This window comes from Macaca nemestrina, chromosome 16 (genome assembly GCF_043159975.1).
Source record: "Macaca nemestrina isolate mMacNem1 chromosome 16, mMacNem.hap1, whole genome shotgun sequence".
In the NCBI taxonomy this organism is placed as follows: Eukaryota; Metazoa; Chordata; class Mammalia; order Primates; family Cercopithecidae; genus Macaca; species Macaca nemestrina.
The window spans coordinates 25,649,786-25,669,061 of record NC_092140.1 but is presented as its reverse complement, the minus strand read 5'-3'; the positions used below and the strand labels follow the sequence as shown (position 1 = coordinate 25,669,061).

Genomic DNA, 19,276 nt, shown 5'->3' with positions numbered 1-19,276 from the left:
TCATCCATGTCCCTGCAAAGGACATGAACTCATCCTTTTTTATGGCTGCATAGTATACCATGGTGTATATATGCCAAATTTTCTTTATACAGTCTATCATTGATAGAACTTAAAGTATAAGATGGGTCTCATGAAGCTTACTGCCTCATCCTTTATTTATCTGGAAAATTCTTTACTTCATTTCTAAAAGATAACTTTGCTGAGAACAGTGTTCTTCATTGAAAGTGTTTTTTTCTGGGTTTTTTTTTTTTTTTTTTTTCTCTCTCTTCAGGTACTGATCTCTGTCTCTCCTGGCCTGTAAGGGCTATGCTGAGAAACCTTCTACTAGTCTTATTGAAACTGTCTTTTGTTTCCTGTTTCTTTTCTCTTGCTGCTTTTAGGATCTTCTCTTTGTCTTTGATTTTGGACCATTTGATTATAATATGCCTTGAGGTCATCTTATTTGAATTGAATCTGGAGATGTTTGACATTTCTGTACTTAGATAGTTATATCTTTCACCAGATTTGGAAAGTTTTCTGCTATTATTTATTTAAATAAACTTTCTACTCCTTGACCTTTTTTTTCCTACTTTATCCTCTATAACTCAGTAATTTGCCTTTATGATGCTGTCCTTTAAGTCTCATAAGCTTTATTCATTCCTTTTTATTCTTTTCTGTGTATTTTCAAATAACCTGCCTTCAATTTCACATTCTTTGTTCTATTGATTAATTCTGCAACTGATGCTCTGCATTATAATTTTCATTTTGTTCATTATATTTTTAGCTCAATAATTTGTGTCAGTTTTGTTTTAATCATTTCCATCTCTGTTAAATTCTGCTCCCTTATATTTCTTTGAATTGTTCCCCTGTGTTTGTTTTTAAAGTTCTCTGAGGCCCCTTAAAGCAGTTATTTTGAATTCTTTGTCAAGTACTTTATACATCTTCCTTTGTTTATGGTTGATCATTAGCACTTTGTTTTGTCCCTTTAATGATGTCATATTTCCCTTCTTTTCTTATTCCTTATGGCCATGCATTGTCAGCACATTTGAAAAAGTGGGTATTCATTCCAGTCATTAGAGACTAGCGTTTTCTGAAAATTCCTTCAACAGTCAGCCCATTCAGAGATTCTAGGCAGGCTGTCCGGCATGTTTCATAACCTGGAGACCATTGTGGTTGACAAAGCACTGGATATGCCCAATGTTTGGGTCTGCTGCAGCCAGTATGGCATTGAGACAAAGCTGAAGTCAGTCTTCTGTGACCATTGAGGTTCTGGGGCAGAGTAGAAGCACAGGACTGCTAAAGCCTGTCTGCCACTGAAGGCTGTCTGGGTCCTGGGACCACTGAAACCAGGCCATGGTGTGGACTAGCAACTGAATTTGTCTCACAGGACTTAAGCTTTGTACTGCAAGTTCCCCACTCCCACCAAGGTGGGTCTGGAGGTTTATCCTCAAGAATCTAACCTGGTTTTGAAGGCCATGGGAGCCTGACTGCTTCTGAGTTTTACTGTGGGGATCACATTTTGAGGTCCAGGGAAAAGTCCTGTGCTCACCCTCCTCTCTTTCCCTGAAGCAAAGAGTATCTCTTTTCATGGTGTGCTGCTTGGGGCTGCGGGGAGGGTTGATACGGGTAGTGGAAAACAGTCTTTGCTACCCTCTTCAATGCCTTTTCAATGCGTCTTTTATTATTATTGTGGTGCAGTCAGGTATCGTGATCTCTCACCTGGTTTCCTTACCTCTTGTGAAGGTACTTTTGAATGTAGATAGCTGTTCATATTGACATTTCAGCAGCAGGAAGAACTTTGAAGAATCTTATTTTCCCGTCATCTCTAGTTCTCTCGTTTATTTTTGAATCAAATAACAATTTTAATTTATTGCTCTCTTTTCAGATATTGGGCACATGCATGTATTCAGATAGAAAACTTCCACAGTGATTCAAAAAAAAGGTTTTTTTTTTTTAAAAAAAAAACTTATTCTATGTGGGTATTACTTTTATTTTTATATTAAAAAATCCCTCTATAATAGTGTTATGATTATTGCATGGTAATGGAAAAGCTGTACTTTATACATTACATAGCTTACTCTGTCCCACAAATCTGATTGGTTTTTACACTGCAAACAAACTTACCCTTTTAAAATGTAAATCTAGTAATAGCACTGAATTTGTAAAATGTATTTTATATCTTATTATTCATAGACCAAAAACACAAACATTTAACTTGGAATAAAAATCCAGTACTTTCTATTCCTTGTAAAATCTTTTTACTTTATCTCATACTTTTTGTCCCCAGCTGTCTATTCTCCAACTTCACAGGACAGGTGTGGGTTTCTCAAACATTCAACGCTCTTTCCTGTGTTGTTGGCTTTCATGTCTATTGTTCTCTTGCTAGAAATGTTCTCTGAAGAGCTCTACTTCTTTCTCAAACATTAAACTTTGTCTGTTTAACTTCTAACAATTCTTCATTTTTACAGCTTAAAGGATATACTTTTGCAGAAAACCTTCATTAGCTTCTAAATTAGTGAGGTTCATGTGTTATGTAATATTTATGTCAAAATTCATGTGCTATGAATAGTATTTTGGACTTTTATCACAATTATTTGAATTTTCTAATTTTGAATTGACTTGGGTGAGGATTTGTGTTCTGTCCCTAGACTGTGAACTGTCAAAGGGTAGAATCTATCAACTTTTCTTACCTTCTTATGTATGACCAGTGCTTGCTCATAAGAGATACTCAATAAATCTATGTTAAATAAATGAATAGGTAGTTATTACCTTAGAAAATGCTTAAGCATAGCTTAAGATACCAACAACACTTCTTGAGAATACAATATTTGAATATCTATACTATCTATAAAAGTGATGTGCTCCCGAAGAAATTCCCACAAAAGGCTGGGCACAGTGGCTCATGCCTGTAATCCCAGCACTTTGGGAGGCCGAGGCGGGCAGATCACGAGGTCAGGAAATTGAGACCATCCTGGCCAACACAGTGAAACCCCATCTCTACTAAAAATACAAAAAAATTAGCCTGGTGTGATGATGGGTGCCTATAGTCCCAGCTAGCTACTCCTGAGACTGAGGTAGGAGAAGGGCACGAACCCGGGAGGCGGAGGCTGCAGTGAGCCGAGATCGCGCCACTGCACTCCAGCCTGGGTGACAGAGCTAGACTCCGTCTTCGGAAAAAAAAAAAAAGGAAATTCCCACTAACTTCAAACCGATTTTGAGATCAAAATCTCATTGCCTAAACTAAAGCAATTATATAAATTGCAATAGATATGTTAGATTGTACCTAACCTTGCCTAGTCCGATTATACTGAAATTATTACTTGCTGTTCTTTTTTGTTGCATTGTTGTTGCTGTAGGGGTTATTTACTTATATAGTCACATTGGGTGATGCAGATTTGAAAGGACTAAGTCATACAATCTTTAATATGACATTCAAACAACTTCTAGAAATATGAAGTCACTAAAATTTCTGTTCTTGGCCTGCTGATTTGCATATGAAGAAAATTGGTGTTGGAATAGTGTTTATTTACTTTCAATGAAAGTAACTGAATTGAAGGTAGGTATATCAGGATCACATGTGTAGGGGAGTATTTTCTAACTGCATATTTTCAAGCCTCACCATTCTGAGAACATTTTAAGATGCCAAGCATCTCTGAAGTGACATGCCCCAACTCATCTCTAAACCTTTAAGGGGATCAATGCGAAGGTATATTATTTGCTGTTGCTGGTTGTATATGAAACTTGTTAAATATTTTATAGTTGCAAATGCATTGAAAGACACTGACTTAAATAGGAGAACAGTACCATAAGAAAGGCAAAGTATTATTAGAAACCCCAACACTCTTTCTCTTACATATATACAATATGCACTCTTTCTCTTACCATTTGTGTATCAATGTCATTTAATAAATCCTTTAGGTTAGTAGTAATGAGGATTTATCCCTAACTCCCAGGCCCTCAAGATAACTAGAATTCATTTCTTTTCAATTCTAAGTTAATATCATCTCTTTCAGTATTCTCTAATTTTAGACAGAAATGATTACTGTTTTCAATAGAAGGATAAATAAGACTAAAACTCAAGAACAAAGGAAGAATTATCTGTAGCTTTTAAGTCTTAGACAAATCCACATTGAAGTATTATCTGCTCAGAATTTGTGTTTGCCATTTCAACTGAAGAGCTTTAAATCGAAGATGCAAGTGATAGATGGGTAAAACCCTTACATATTTATAGTGTGCTGACTGGAACTAATTACAGAAGCACATAAATGTAGAATTTATTTTCAAGAGAGCTGGAATCAAATTTATAGTGCCATTTGCATTCAGTTAGTTCTACAAGGAATCTGTCTTCATTTTGAACTTTGAAAAAAAAATCATTCTTTTTCTCAACCAGTTGCTAAATAGAAGTTTGAATTCCAAATTCAACTTTGATGTTTACTTGATATCAGAAAATGAAAAATAAATTAATTTTCCAACAAGACTCACGGAAAAATTAATGTTTACTTCAGAACCTTGACATTTACACAATAAGAAGTTTCAATGTTTTTTATTTTATAGGGAGTCTAATACACATTAGATTTCTTCACAAATATGCTAGCTCTTTTTTCTTTTTAGTCACTTTGTAGGTTTGCACTTTCCCATCTTTTTAAGGTTGTTTCTTTTTGTGATTATTTCCAGTGAAATGGGACCGGAAATGATTTGTCTCATTTACAAGTGATTTAAATTTCCAGGTGATTTAAATCTATTTAAAATTCTGAGAATGCTTTGTGACATTGCTTGTTTGTTTTCTTCTACAGAGAACATTTCTGATAGTGGCTACTTTATTAGGAGGATGGTGACACATTTCAGAGACTCTAAATGACTATTTTTTTTTTTTTTTGAGATGGAGTCTCACCCTGTCGCCCAGGCTGGAGTAAAGTGGCCGGATCTCAGCTCACTGCAAGCTCCGCCTCCCAAGTTTATGCCATTCTCCTGCCTCAGCCTCCCAAGTAGCTGGGACTACAGGCGCCCAACACCTCACCTGGCTAGTTTTTTGTACTTTTTAGTAGAGACGGGGTTTCACCGTGTTAGCCAGGATGGTCTCATTCTCCTGACCTCGTGATCCGCCCGTCTCGGCCTCCCAAATTGCAGGGATTACAGGCTTGAGCCACCGCGCCCGGCTCTAAATGACTATTTTTAAATATGTAACTTGGGTGAGTAGTTAAGAAACAAAAGCAAAAACATACAACCATTTTAGTTTTAAGCCAATGAGTGTTAGTGGTTGTTTGTTATTGCCACATAAGCTAATCTTGCCTGATTGATTCATATCCCTTTCAAACTATGATAAAATATGGCTAAAACCACAAAACTTAGCTAAATAATCCCCATGAGCATGATTGTATGAAACAGCCATTTGTTGACCATTCCAGAGGGTGATTTTAGACAAAGTATATAATGTTCTTAGTTCTTGTTACTGAATTTGAAATTCATGGATTATAGAAACCTTTCAAAGATATTTTTTAACAATACTTTTGCTGTATATTGCATTTTAAGGATAACACACATCAATAATGTATTGTAATTCTGTATATAGGTAATTAAGAACTTCATAATACAACTTTCAAAATGCCATGTATTTATTTGCTCTCAGTTGCTAAAACTTCTGTGATCAATTAAAAATGTTAACTTTACACCTTTTCTTTTCACTTATTCATTTTGTAGTCTAACCGCTGTATTTCCACCTAATGCTCTTATGTATTCTATTGTAGGATAATGAAAAACAAATCCCCTTAACTGGCTTCTGCTTTTCCTTCATGGTATACCCATTTAATATAGTCATAGCTCTAGTTATTTCCATTTCTCTTCCCTCTCTGGCTTGTGGAGCTCTTTACTGAGTATACAGTACAATAAATAAAATATAAATAAGGAGCTTCAACTGGGTGCTTAACAACAACAAAGGGATATTTTGTTGTATTTCTTTTTCTACTTTCTAAAATAACTCGATTATATCTTCTCTATTCTCCTAAAATCCCATATTTTTTACCCTCCTTTTTTTCCCCTAGTTTTACATGTCATGGAGATAATAAATATTTATAAAAGAATTTCTGTAATTTGTAGACCGGAACTTTATTATACTTTCTCTCTTCTCCTTAAATCCCATATTCTTTTTTTGTTTGTTTGCTTGTTTGAGATGAAATCTCACTGTTGTCGCCCAGGATGGAGTGCAATGGTGTGATCGCTGCTCACTGCAACCTCCGCCTCCCAGGTTCCAGCAATTTTCCTGCCTCATCCTCTCGAGTAGCTGAGATTACAGGTGCCCATCACCATGCCCGCCTAATTTTTGTATTTTTAGTAGAGACAGGGTTGCACCGTGTTGGCCAGGCTGGTCTCAAACTCCTGACATCAGGTGATCCACACACCTCGACCTCCCAGAGTGCTGGGATTACGGGTGTGAGCCGCCGCACCTGGCCTTAAATCCTATATTCTTTTACCCTCCTTTTTTTTTTTTTTTCTAGTCTTACATGTCATGGAGATAATAAATATGTATAAAAATTTTTCTTAACTTATAGACCCTAAACCTATGACTCTAGCTGCCTCCACATTTACTTCTTTATTTTCTCCTGATACAAAAGATTTATGTGCCTCATAATGAGATTTCAGTGAACAATAAACACATATTTGATGATCTTCCCACAAAATAATAGTGGCGCCTAAAAATTCTATACCCTAGTGACATCATAGCCATCATAATGCTGACTGTAACGTAACGTAACACATTAGTCACTTCTTTGTGATGACACTTGTGTAAAAAACTACTATGTTGCCAGTCATATAAAAGTATAACACATACAAATATAATCTAATAAATGTTATCGTATTACTGGTTTATGTATTTATTACACTATACATTTTATGATTATTTCAGAATGTACTGCTTCTACTTTTTTTTTAAAAAAAGTAAACTTAATACAGCCGCAGAAAGGTCCTTTAGGAAGATCTGTGGAAGAATGCATTGTTATCTTAGTAGATGACAACTCCATGTGTGTTATTGTCCCTGAAGACCTTCCAGGGGGACAGGATGTGGAAGTGGTAGACAGTGATACTGATGATCCTTACCTTGTGTGTGTAGGCTTAGAATAGCGTGTATGTTTGTGTCTTACTTCCCCACAAAATAAGTTTAAAAAGTAAACAATAAAAATTAAAGAAACTAAAATAGGGAAAAGCTTATAGAATATGAATAAAAGAAAGAAAGAATTTTTGTACAGTTGCACAATGTGTGTTTTAAGTGTTGTACAAAACAATCAAAATGTTAAAATAATTTAGTAGTTTATAAACTAAAGAAGTTTCAGTAAGCTAAGCTTAACATACTATTGAATGAAAATTATTTTTTAGAAATTTAGTGTGCCCCAAGTGTACAATGTTTATAAAGTCTATGGTAATGTACATTATTACCTCAGGATTGCATATTCATTCACCACTCACTTACTGACTCACTCAGAGCAACTTCTATTTGTGCAAGCTCCATTCATGCTAAGTGCCCTATATAGCTGTAGCATTCTTTATCTTTTATTCCGTATTTTTACTGTACCTTTTCTATGTTAAGATTCGTTTATATACACAAACATCATTTTGTTACAGTTGCCTACAGTATTGAGTAGAGCAATATGCTGTACTCTTAGTACAGTAGTAACATGCTGTACTGTTAGAGTAACATGCTGTACTGCAGAATAGAGTAGACTAACATGCTGTACTCTCTGTAGCCTAGGAGCAATAGGCTATACCGTATAGCCTGTGTGTGGAGTAGGCTACCCCATCTAGTTTTGTGTGAGTATGCTCGGTGATGTTTGAACAAAGGCAAAGTTGCCTAAAGACACATTCCTCTGAATGTGTACCCATTGGTAAGCAACACTGTACGTAGCGAAGGTGACTCCTTCTTTATATACACTTCACTCCATACACTGTTATCTTCTGCATCTATCCTGCATTTCATCTGCTGCTGCCTGTTCTAGATCCTAATTTATCTGTCTTCTTTCTTGTGCATGTACATTGTCTCTCCCACACCTATATACTTCTCAAAGCATCAAACATGCCTAACAGGGCTGTAAAGAATAAATAATATATTTTTAAAGTCTTCCATATTTTCATTTTGAAAAAAATTGAATCCCTTCATAAGCATTTATTCCAAGTAAATTTAAAAAATTATTTTTTCTCATTTTCTAAGCTGGAAAGATTTAGCTAGCAAATCTCTTCATTATAAGTGGAATAAAGTAGACGAACTTAAAATTAAAAATTAGAGAAAGAACCAGTGATATGATTTGGCTGTTTCCCCATCCGAGTCTCATCTTGAATTTTAGTTCCCATAATCTCCGTGTCATGAGAAGAACCCAGTGGGAGATAACTGAATCATGGGGGTAGTTACTTTTATGTTCTTCTCATTATAGTGTGTGAGTTTTCAAGAGATCTGATGGTTTTATAAGAGGCTTTTGCTACTTTTGCTTGGCTCTTGCCCTTGCTGCCATCATGTGAAGAAGGACGTTTTCTTTCCCTTCCACCGTGATTGTAAGTTTCCTGAAACTTCCCAACCATGTGGAACTATGAGTCAATTAAACCTCTCTCCTTTATAAATAACCCAGTCTTAGGTATGTCTTTATTAGCAGCATGAGAATGAACTAATACGGTAAATTGGTACTGGGTAGTGGGGCACTGCTGTAAAGATACCTGAAAGTGAGAAAGCAATTTTGGAACTGGGTAACAGGCAGAGGTTGGAACACTTTGAAGAGCTCAGAAGACAGGAAAATGTGGGAAAATTTGGAATTTCCTAGAGACTTGGAAGTCTCAGAAGACAGGAAGATGTGGGAAAGTTTTCAACTTCCTAGAGACTTATTGCATGTCTTTGACCAAACCAAAATGCTGATGGTGATATGGACAATAAAGTCCAGGCTGAGATGGTCTCAGATGAAGACGAGAAACTTTTTGGGAATTGGAGCAAAGGTGACTCTTGTTATGCTTTAGTGAAGAGACTGGTGGCAATTTGTCCCTGCCCTAGAGATCTGTGGAAATTTGAACTTGAGAGAAAGATTTAGGTGATCTGGCAGGATAAATTTCTAAGCAGCGATGTATTCAAGAGGTGACAGAGCATAAAACTAGAAAATTTGCAGTCTGATGATGAGATAGAAAAGAAAAACCCATTTGCTGGGGAGAAATTCAAGCCCACCTCAGATATTTGCATAAGTAATGAAGAGCTGAATGTTAATAACCAAAAGGATGGGAAAAATGTCTCCAGTGCATATCAGAGACATTCATGACAGCCCTTCTCATCACAGGCATGGAGGCTTAGGGAAAAGAGGCCTTCCCTGGAGGCCTAGGGAAAAATTCCATACCTGGGCTGGGTCCAGGTCCCTGCTGCTGTGTGCAGCCTTGGAACTTGCTGCTCTGCATTCCAGCTGCTTCAGCCATCACTAATGGGGGCAAATGTACAGCTCAGGCCATGGCTTCAGATGGTGCAAGCACCAAGTCTTGGTAACTTCCATGTGGTGTTGGACCTGCGGGTGAACAGAAGTCCACTATTGAGGTTTGGGGAATTCTGTCTAGATTCAGAGATTGTATGGAATGCCTGGATGTCCAGGCAGAAGGCTACCGCAGGGATGGAACCCTCGTGGAGAAACTCTTGTTAGGACAGTGAAGAAGAGAAATGTGGGATTGGAGCCCCCACACAGAGTCCCCACTGGGGCATTGCCTAGTGGAGCTGTGAGAAGAAGGCACCAACCTCCAGACCCCAGAATGGTAGATTCACCGACAGCTTGCACTGTGAACCTGGAAGAGCCACAGGCGCTCAATACCAGCCCATGAAAAGAGCCAGGAGTGGGGCATTACCCTGCAAAGCCACAGGCGCCGAGCTGTGCAAGGCTGTGGGAGCCCACCTCTTGCATCAGCATGACCTGGATGTAAGACATTGAGTTGAGGAAGATCATTTTGAAACTTTAAGGTTTAATGATTGCCCTATTGAATTTCAGATGTTTATAGGGTCTGTGGCCCCTTGGTTTTGGCCATTTTCTCCCATTTGGAATGGCTGTATTTACCCAAGGCCTGAACCCTCATTGTATCTAGGAAGTAACTAACTTGCTTTTAATTTTATAGGCTCATAATTGGAAAGGTCTTGCCTTGTCTTAGATAAGACTTTGGACTTGGACTTTTGAGTCAATGCTGGAATTAGTTAAGATTTTAGGAGACTGTTGAGAGGGCATGATTGTATTTTAAAATGTGACCACAGGAGATTTTGGAGGGGCCAAGGGTGGGATGATACAGTTTGGCTGTGTCTCCACCCAAATCTTATCTTGAATCTTAGCTCCCATAATCCCCATGTGTGCTGGTAGCGACCCAGTGGGAGGTAATTTAATCATAAGGGTAATTACCGTGATGCTGCTCTCTTGAGAGTAAGTAAGTAGGTTCTCAAGAGATCCGATGATTTCACAAGGTGCTTTTCCACCTTTTGCTTGGCACTTCTCTTTGTTGCTGCCATGTGAAGGACTTGTTTGCCTCCCCTTCAGTCATGGTTGTAAGATTCCCGAAGTCTCCCGAACCCTGTGGAACTGTGAGTCAATTAAACATCTTTTGTTTATAAAGTACCCAGTCTTGGATATGTCTTTATTAGCACCTTGAGAACTAATATAGCCAACTTAATCAAAACCATTTTAATGCATTTACTTACGTAAATCATTAAAAACGCAAAACACTATTAGTTTTTCTCTGTACTACCTTTATTCTTCTATTTGATCAATTGAGGCTATAGCACATTTCCTCATCATTACATGCTATACTTCTTATACATCACCCATACAAATGAAAGTTCTTCAAATTTTAAAACATGTCACACTCTTAGAAAAGGCAGAAGAATACATAAAATCCCCTGGAGCGATTAGTAAACTATTCTTTTTTTACCTGAATTAAGGATCCCCAGAAGAAAAAATAATATGATTTGGTAATATTAATTTGAAAACAAAAATGAAAACACAACAATATTTTCTGGTTCTTCATATACACTCCACAAAGCAATCACACTCCTGCTTCTCATTTAAAACCAGTGTTGTAGATTCAATTCACGTATCTTTTATTTTTGGAAACTTTGATAACATTTTATAATTTATTTTTTACTCATATTAAAACAAATTTTATCTCACTTTACAAAAGCTAGTAATACAATAAAATTTCTATAACAATATTGAGCAATTTAATGGGATGTCTTCTGTAAGTCACTTAGATGATATGCTACATACTTCAATTCTATGCACTGTTCCAAGTAAAAATTATTTTAAATGCTCTAAGCATGGTCTTTTCCTAATATAACTTCTGATAGTTATCTCAACACATTCCTCTAAAGGATTTTCAAATTCAAATTTTAGAACTTCTCTTTGTGAAGCTGGCAAAAAAAAAAAAAAAAAGTATTTTCATCTACTTTGGAGAATAATAGCTGGCAGATAAAACCTATAAAATAGCTACTTTTTGATTAATCCTCATTTGTCTTTGTAAAGACTTTGAGTAACACAATGTCAATAATATTGTTGAGCATTCATAAGCACAGCCTTGAAAGACAGTAGGTTAGCCAGAAAAAAAAGTATGATAACCAGCAAATCAAAGCTGAATAAAGAAGAAAACTACAATGAATGTGGTTAGAGACTCAGTTAATAAATAATACGTTGTTTCACTGCATATGAAAATTTTGAGTGTGTATGTCTGTTACATTCTTACTGTGTTGCCATGATACTGGATTTTAGTTTTGTAATCTGGCATTGCTCTCCTTTTTGCCTGATCTTTACAAAAGAAGACTTCTCTCCTGATAATTGACGTTGCTTTGCATATATCAGTCTTTGCGACCTAGCTCAGTGTTGGCTGCAAAATATGTTGATATGGAAATTGACTTGATTATTTCTTTGACTTGGGATTTGAGTCTGGCATTCTTGAAGCTGAACTATATGGTGGCTAGTCTTTTTTTTTTTTTTTTTTTTTTTTTAAGTAAGACTGCCCATTCTTGAGACTTTCACCATGTATTTGATAGCTTAAAACAGATGTGAAACCACACGTCTCAAATTAAACCACAAATTCCACTAAGTAAAATAAATACATAGTGTGCCTCAGAACACTGAAGTACAAATTGAATAAAAAATTGAAAGGAAATATTGCAAAACTGAAAAAAGTCAGGAAGTGAAAATGTCAGCTTGACCTCATTTTGTAAGGTACTGATCATGATTAGTTACATTCAAGCAGACTGATTCCATCCATACATGGGAATTCTATCTAGAAGATTCTGGAAGATATCCACTTACTTGGCAAATCACTATGGAATCTTTATTATATTTTATGTATTTTAAGTTTCTTCTTGAAAATTAACTATTTAAGGACTATTTTTACATACACGCACGCACACATAACTGTATTACTTAGGTATGAAAAATAAAAATAAAATTCTTAAACTTCAGTGGTTTATTCCCATAGAAATGAGAACCTCGTTGTTCTCATTTCATTCGAATGAGGTTGGTTTAGGGGCAGCAAGTTGACCTAAATGTGGTAATTTCAGAGACGATAACTCTTTCCATGTCTTAGTACATCTGGATCCTCTGCATTTAGTAGCAAAGAGAAGGTAAGGAAAGCATGATCAGTTCCTGTGTTTTTAAATACAGAGGTGCCATTTATTATTTTCTCTCAAATTCTGTCAATAAAAAAGTCATATGGCTTTTTTATTAGTCCCCAGGAGAATGAAAAGCAGTCCTGGCTGTAGACCTGTCTGTCACTCGTCTAATACATCAAGTGTTATTAAAATAAGTTATATTGTTTTACCATGTTCTTTTCAGGACACTAAATGCTATTTTGGTTAAGTCTGAACATCGCACAAAGGTCTTTCATCAGCAAAATGAAAAAAAAAGTTTAATTTTGCCCTAATACAAATTAAATTACTATCCTGGTTCCAGGTGAACAGAAATAATTATTGATATCTATCTGACTTTTGTCTGCAACTGACTCTCTTCCTTCAAAATTAAACATGGAAATGAAAGCTTTGCTCTCAAGGGTTTATTTTTGTCTCTTAAAATAAATGACATGAATTACTTCTCCTTTCAGAATTATCTTTTCCCAAGTGTTGCTGATGGCTTCTTTTTAAAATGTTTTACATTAGCAAGTGCCATCCAGATGAAAAGCCCATTTCGACTTGACATTAATTTTACACTCAGTGCATAATACTCGACCTTGTCATTAGGTCAACCATAAACTGCCATGAGTGAAATGTAATTTCTCTACTGCATTGCTATTTGTCCTTCTCTTATTTGTACCCTGAGGTGTGCAGTTGCCCTCTACTGTCATCTTTTTCTCCTTTGTATGTTGCTCTTCTACTCATTAACTCTCATCACCAATGTACCTTTGCTTACAAAAGGTAAAGGTGCTTCTACTATAAATATACATGAGTTTCTTTTTCCCTCAATTTCTAAACAAAACAAAACTCCAAAAATCTACTTCGGTAGCTAAAAAACCTAGGAGTTTAAGCTTATAAAGGCCATGTATTAAGAAATGTTCCCGTAAGCTGGTACGTAGAAACGTGCATGTTACGAGTACTTTTCTATAAGGTGCCTTTCAAGCTCTGCTCCTTTCTATGCTGAAACACACTGTGGATTCTGTTTCCCAACACTCACCATTTGGAAATCACTCATATATAAATAACTAAATGTTTCCTTATAGCTCATGCAAATACATTCTTGAGCAATCTTCTGATTTTTCTGCAATTCTGACAATCACTTTTATCTCCAAAAATTATAGACCAGTTAGCATTAAATGTATATAAAAATATGATTCTTTTTACAATACAAATACATCTTCTTAAGGGTGCACATAACAAAAATGAGAATTCATTGTGAACTCAAAATTATAAAATGACATCATTTCAGATACATTGTTGCAATCATATTTTCTATATCCAATGAAAGCAGGTTTAAACCAAATGGTAAGACTGTGTCATTAATACGAATTTTATGTACTACATTACATAATTTGATTTATTTCAAGTTAGTCCAAAAATATGTATCATTCGTACAATCCATTTTTGTACTGAAAACTATCTATTTGCCAGATTTGGTTCATTGATTGTTCCTCTCTTGATATCCAACTGAACCTTCTTTGAGGAGTACATTTTCTTTGGAAGTAGTAGGCTATTGAAACTTACACAAATGTTTTGCAATATAGGAGGAGGATGGGGGAGGAGGAGGGCAAAGAAAATGAGGAGACAGAGAGAAAGAGGAGAAGGAGAAAAAGACGGAAACCATGGAGATTAAAATTGTTCATATAAATTTTGGAAATTGTCAGTAAAAGCAATAATAAGAAAATATATTTAAGGAAAAGACTGAAAGAACAATGCTAGGAAATTATAACTACAACTGCAGAAACATTTTTCCTTCTAGAAAGTAAACTATGTGTATTGTTATTCTACTTGGGAAGTAGATAATAAAATTATTTACTTTCTTTGGAGTTAGCTTACAATTTGATATGTTTATCTCAGTTGTCATTATAAAAAAAATGTGTCACAAGCTTGGATATAGTTTTACAATTACTTCAGCTGTTTATAATAATGAAAACAATTTCTTGTATAATTATTTGACACTTAGGAACCACCTAAAAAGCAAAACCTTTATTATATCTTATTATATTATTTTATATTATATATCATTCCTGCTGCTGTATTTTACTTTTCTTCAATAATTCTAGTAATTTGAAAATAATGTCAGTATTATGATGAATAATTAATATAAAATATGAATAATATACATTATAGATATCTTTAAACTTCGGATTTGTAGCAAAAAAATGGAATATATTTGAAAGTATATGTGAACTTTTGATAAAAATATTTTAAGTATGGAGCCCAGACCTTTTTTAGAAAAATTTCTATCAATCAAATAGTTCTTAAAGTAACCCATGCATGCTGCAAATTGGGATTAAAACCAATAAAATTTATCAGTAGAAAGGAAAAGAAATTATGACAGTAACACGGGATAAAGCCATATAATCAAGCCTTAGAAAGTATTTCTTTTAGCAAATAACTCCCTTTGAATCTCTTATTCTCCTTTAACTCTTAAAAGATGTAGTATTCTTTTCAAAACATGGAGATCCCTACAGTGCTTGGTCTACTTTGAAAAAACAGTGCTATAGAAAAGTATGCATTTTATTTGAAAAATGAACAGGTCAATATCATATGAATTACTGGCTTACATATTGTATACAATACAGAAAAAAGCTGATGATAGCTGGACCAGAATTATGTCCTGGGTTTATGGTCAGAGTCAGCATGAGGTAACTCTCAAAGTCAAAACACTAAAGAAGTGTCAAAGAGCAAACAAAACTGAAATATCGGTGGTGAGTTCATTGACATTATCAATCAGAAGAGGCCATGGCCAAGACTGCAAACACAAATACCTGTAGGTTCTAGGCCATCAACTAACTGTGTTCAAGCAACAAAGATGTAAAAGTCAATAGCAACTGATCATTGATTTTCAGGTTCTGAGAACCAATATAAGGTACTGAGGACTAGGACCAACAAGAAAGGAAGTGCACAGTAGAAGTATTCCTTTCATTTACATGTGATATAGAATAATAGAGTTACATGTCCCTTTTAAATACCCTGTGAAATGTCTTCCAATGCCATTTGGCTTCTCTTTTTACAATTTCACTTTCTGTGTCATGAGTCTTCACACTGCCTTCCACATGATGGCATTACTAGAGAACAGCTCACTTCAACTTTTTGTAGTCAAAGAGTCATGTACAGTCTGAGTGCTGAACTCACCTTTAGTCTTACGTGGTATCCTCAAATATAACAGAGTCAACCATAGCTTTATAAGGGATGAAATTTAAACATTTCACACTTCCATGTCTGCTAATAACAAACTCAAGTTGCTTCAAATATAGCTATTTTTAAATATTTAATAGTTTAAGAATATTTCTGTATGCTCAAAACTTACTGGGTGCTCATAGATTGATCCCAATGACTATACTGTTTTGAAATTATTCAACTTATTTCTCATTGAAGACAGGAACAATAGTTTTATTCCTTTTAGAGAACCCATACACAGTTTTCTCCTGAATTGATTCCTTTGGCTCTCCTCCAAGTTAGCAAAGTGTTAATGGCATTCCAACGGTATTTATATTCTACTTTAAAATGTTTAGAATCTACTCTATAATTTGTAGGAATAATTTTGAAATATACGAAATAAAAAATAAAAGTTATAATGTTTGCATGTGAAAGTAACAGATAAAATAAAAACGTGTCTTGCAGTAAGGTTATACTGATACGGCTAACTCAGTGTCCGAATAAGAATGTAGTTTTCCATTCTACCCTCTTTGGAATGTTATCTTCTAGTAGTTCCAGTATGGCAACTTGTGTCACATGTAGAGGCCAAAATTAAGAAGTAGAAAAAAAAAATCATCTTTCATCTCTATCAGGAACAAGAAAATCCATCATAGAATACATTCACATTGAGAGAACTTCTCTGTATAATTGAATTGGCATAATTTTGTCAGACGACCTTGCCGAAAATAATCACCATCAGGCAAATGAGACCACATTTTTGTCAGAGACAGGTTAAGAGCCATTCTGTGTTTCCTAGGAAGGCAGAGCGCTGCTGAAAGCAAATTGGAGAATGGTGAGCCCATGTGGAGTTTTCATAGCAAGGAAGATGTCTAGGAGATAGTGATGAGGAGACAACCCAGAATGACTGTCAGAAACAAAGGTAACTTTGGCTGCTTTGCTTTGGGCTCCCTTGCCTCTTACCTGAAAACCATTACAGAAAATAATGTTTCCTACTCTATCAGATATAAGAGCAGCTGAGAATAATCTTCATTCTTGACCAAAATGCCAGTAAAATGTTATCTATATTCCAATTTAAATTCACAAACATTCTGACATTATTAATAGGAATTTTAAAAGTTTTATCCAAGGATATTTTGGCTTGCTCCAAATCCTACAGACTTAGAGGAAGAAAACACATTTTTAATAAAAGGAGCCAAGAATGATTTTTGTTTAATTCTACCCAAATATGCCATTTTTGGAAAGATTTCTAGCAGGAGCAGTTTTAAGAAGCACACTGTTGGCCGGGCGCGGTGGCTCAAGCCTGTAATCCCAGCACTTTGGGAGGCCGAGACGGGCGGATCACGAGGTCAGGAGATCGAGACCATCCTGGCTAACACGGTGAAACCCCGTCTCTACTAAAAAATACAAAAAAACTAGCCGGGCGAGGTGGCGGGCGCCTGTAGTCCCAGCTACTCGGGAGGCTGAGGCAGGAGAATGGCGTAAACCCGGGAGGAGGGGCTTGCGGTGAGCTGAGATCCGGCCACTGTACTCCAGCCTGGGCGACACAGCGAGACTCCGTCTCAAAAAAAAAAAAAAAAAAAAAAAAAAGGAAGCACACTGTTAATGTTGTAATGGGTTTTGAACTTGTGGCTGTTATTCCAGGAAAATTCACTCTTTTTGTGCCCCTATGCACAGTAGAAGATATAAGCATTTGTTTTAAATGTAGGCATTAGTTCTGAATTCTGTAAAAAAAGATAACAATATATACTCTAATTATTGTTAGATTAAGTAATATATTACATTTCTAGGACAAAAGTAACATTGTGTCACACACAGTTGGCACTGTATACATAATTTTTGTTTTCTAACAATCTTCAAAAGTTAGAATCAATTCCTTCCACTGTTGTGGGTTCTTTATTTTCAAATCTTACAATTTTCAAAAATGAAAGCTATTTGTAGTAAAATGCTATGAAAGGTCATTCATTTTTACGTAACAGTAAACTCATGCGATTATAGAGTCCTTATAAACCTGAAATTGAATGCTTTGCTACAGTCATTTTTAGAATACCATACTTAATATGGTTTGAATTTGCATTCCCACCCAAATCTCATGTTGAATTGTAATCCCCAGTGTGGAAGAGGGGCTTGATGGGAGGCGGTTTGCTTATGGGGGTTATTACTAATGATTTAGCACCATCCCCCTAGTGCTGTCTTGTGATAGAGTTCTCCTGAGATCTGCTTGTTTGAACTGCATAGCACCTTCCCCTCTTCTCCTGCTCTGGCCACGTGTCAGTGACCTCTTCACCTACTGCCATCATTGTGTTTCTTGGGGCATCACCCCAGCAATGCTTTCTGTACAGCCTGCAGAACTGTGAGCCAATTAAATCTCTTTTCTTTATAAATTACCCAGTTTCAAGTATTTCTTTATAGCAATGTGAGAATGGACTAAGGCAATGTTCTAAGGTACTAAAAAATAGGATAACAACAGATGATGATTCTAATTTACTTTTTAAGTAAATTGTATACTTGTCTATAATATAGTATGCTTTTGATATATTACAATAGTGAAACAAAGAAACTGTGAATACACGTACTTCACAGTGGTACACTAATATGTGGTTTATAAAATACAATTATATCTGGCTTACTTTGTGAACTACAGAATTAAGATTTTTTTCTTGTCAAAAGTATTATAATATTTATTGTTGATTTAGCATGGACAAAAGTTGTCAAATATTCTTATTTCCCTCTTTGAAGGCATCCCATATGAAAAGTCTGCATGTATTAAATGTGTAGTACATGTAATACACATAAAGATTGTGTAACTACTACCCAAGCCAACTCCTTCATAACATGCTCCAGTCAGGATCATACCCAATTGTAAACACTATCGTGATTAACTCATTCTACTGTTATTGGACATTTGACTCTTGCCAAGTTTGGGGCTGCAATGAATAAATTTCCATGTTCACTTTTTCATATTGGTTTTGGTGTATTTCTGTTGGGCATATAGAATATAGGAATGGCGTTGCTAATTCCAGGCATATGAGAGGATACTATTATTTTTATTCAAATAGGTGCTATCAAAACATTTTCTTTTAAATGCTTTTACATTTTTCGTAATCACTACCAATATAGTTACTGTTATTCCATATCCTCAGGAACTCTTGGTATTTTCAACCATTTATTTAGGTATTCTGATAGGTAGTGATAGTTCATTGAAATATTAATTGGCATATCTGTGATCAATAATGATAATAAAACATTTCCACAAGTTTATGCAAATTTTTGATATCTTTTTGTGAAGCACACATTCAATTCAACCCTATTTTTCTATATGTATACGTGTGTGTGTGTATATATATATATAGAGAGAGAGAGAGAGAGAAAATATCTTCTCCCAGACTGTAGTTTTTGTATCACTTCCCTTAATTATCAGGTTTGTTGAAAACTATATATTTTTTCTTAATGAAGCACCATTTATCAATGTTTATTATAGAT

At 35.5% G+C, this 19,276-nt stretch overlaps 1 long non-coding RNA gene across 3 annotated transcripts in view; it reads right to left on the bottom strand.

Moving 5' to 3' along the window:
- LOC105481660 (uncharacterized) overlaps positions 1 to 19,276 on the bottom strand; it is a 508,229-nt gene that overhangs the window by 60,829 nt on the left and 428,124 nt on the right. For 2 of the 3 annotated variants that reach the window (XR_011614696.1, XR_011614695.1), the window contains exons 4-5: positions 10,368 to 10,544; positions 9,336 to 9,497 (exon numbers count right to left, since the gene is read on the bottom strand). This is a non-coding gene — a long non-coding RNA (uncharacterized lncRNA). The remainder of the gene's footprint in view (positions 1 to 9,335; positions 9,498 to 10,367; positions 10,545 to 19,276) is intronic. The other variant, XR_011614697.1, reaches the window with a different exon arrangement.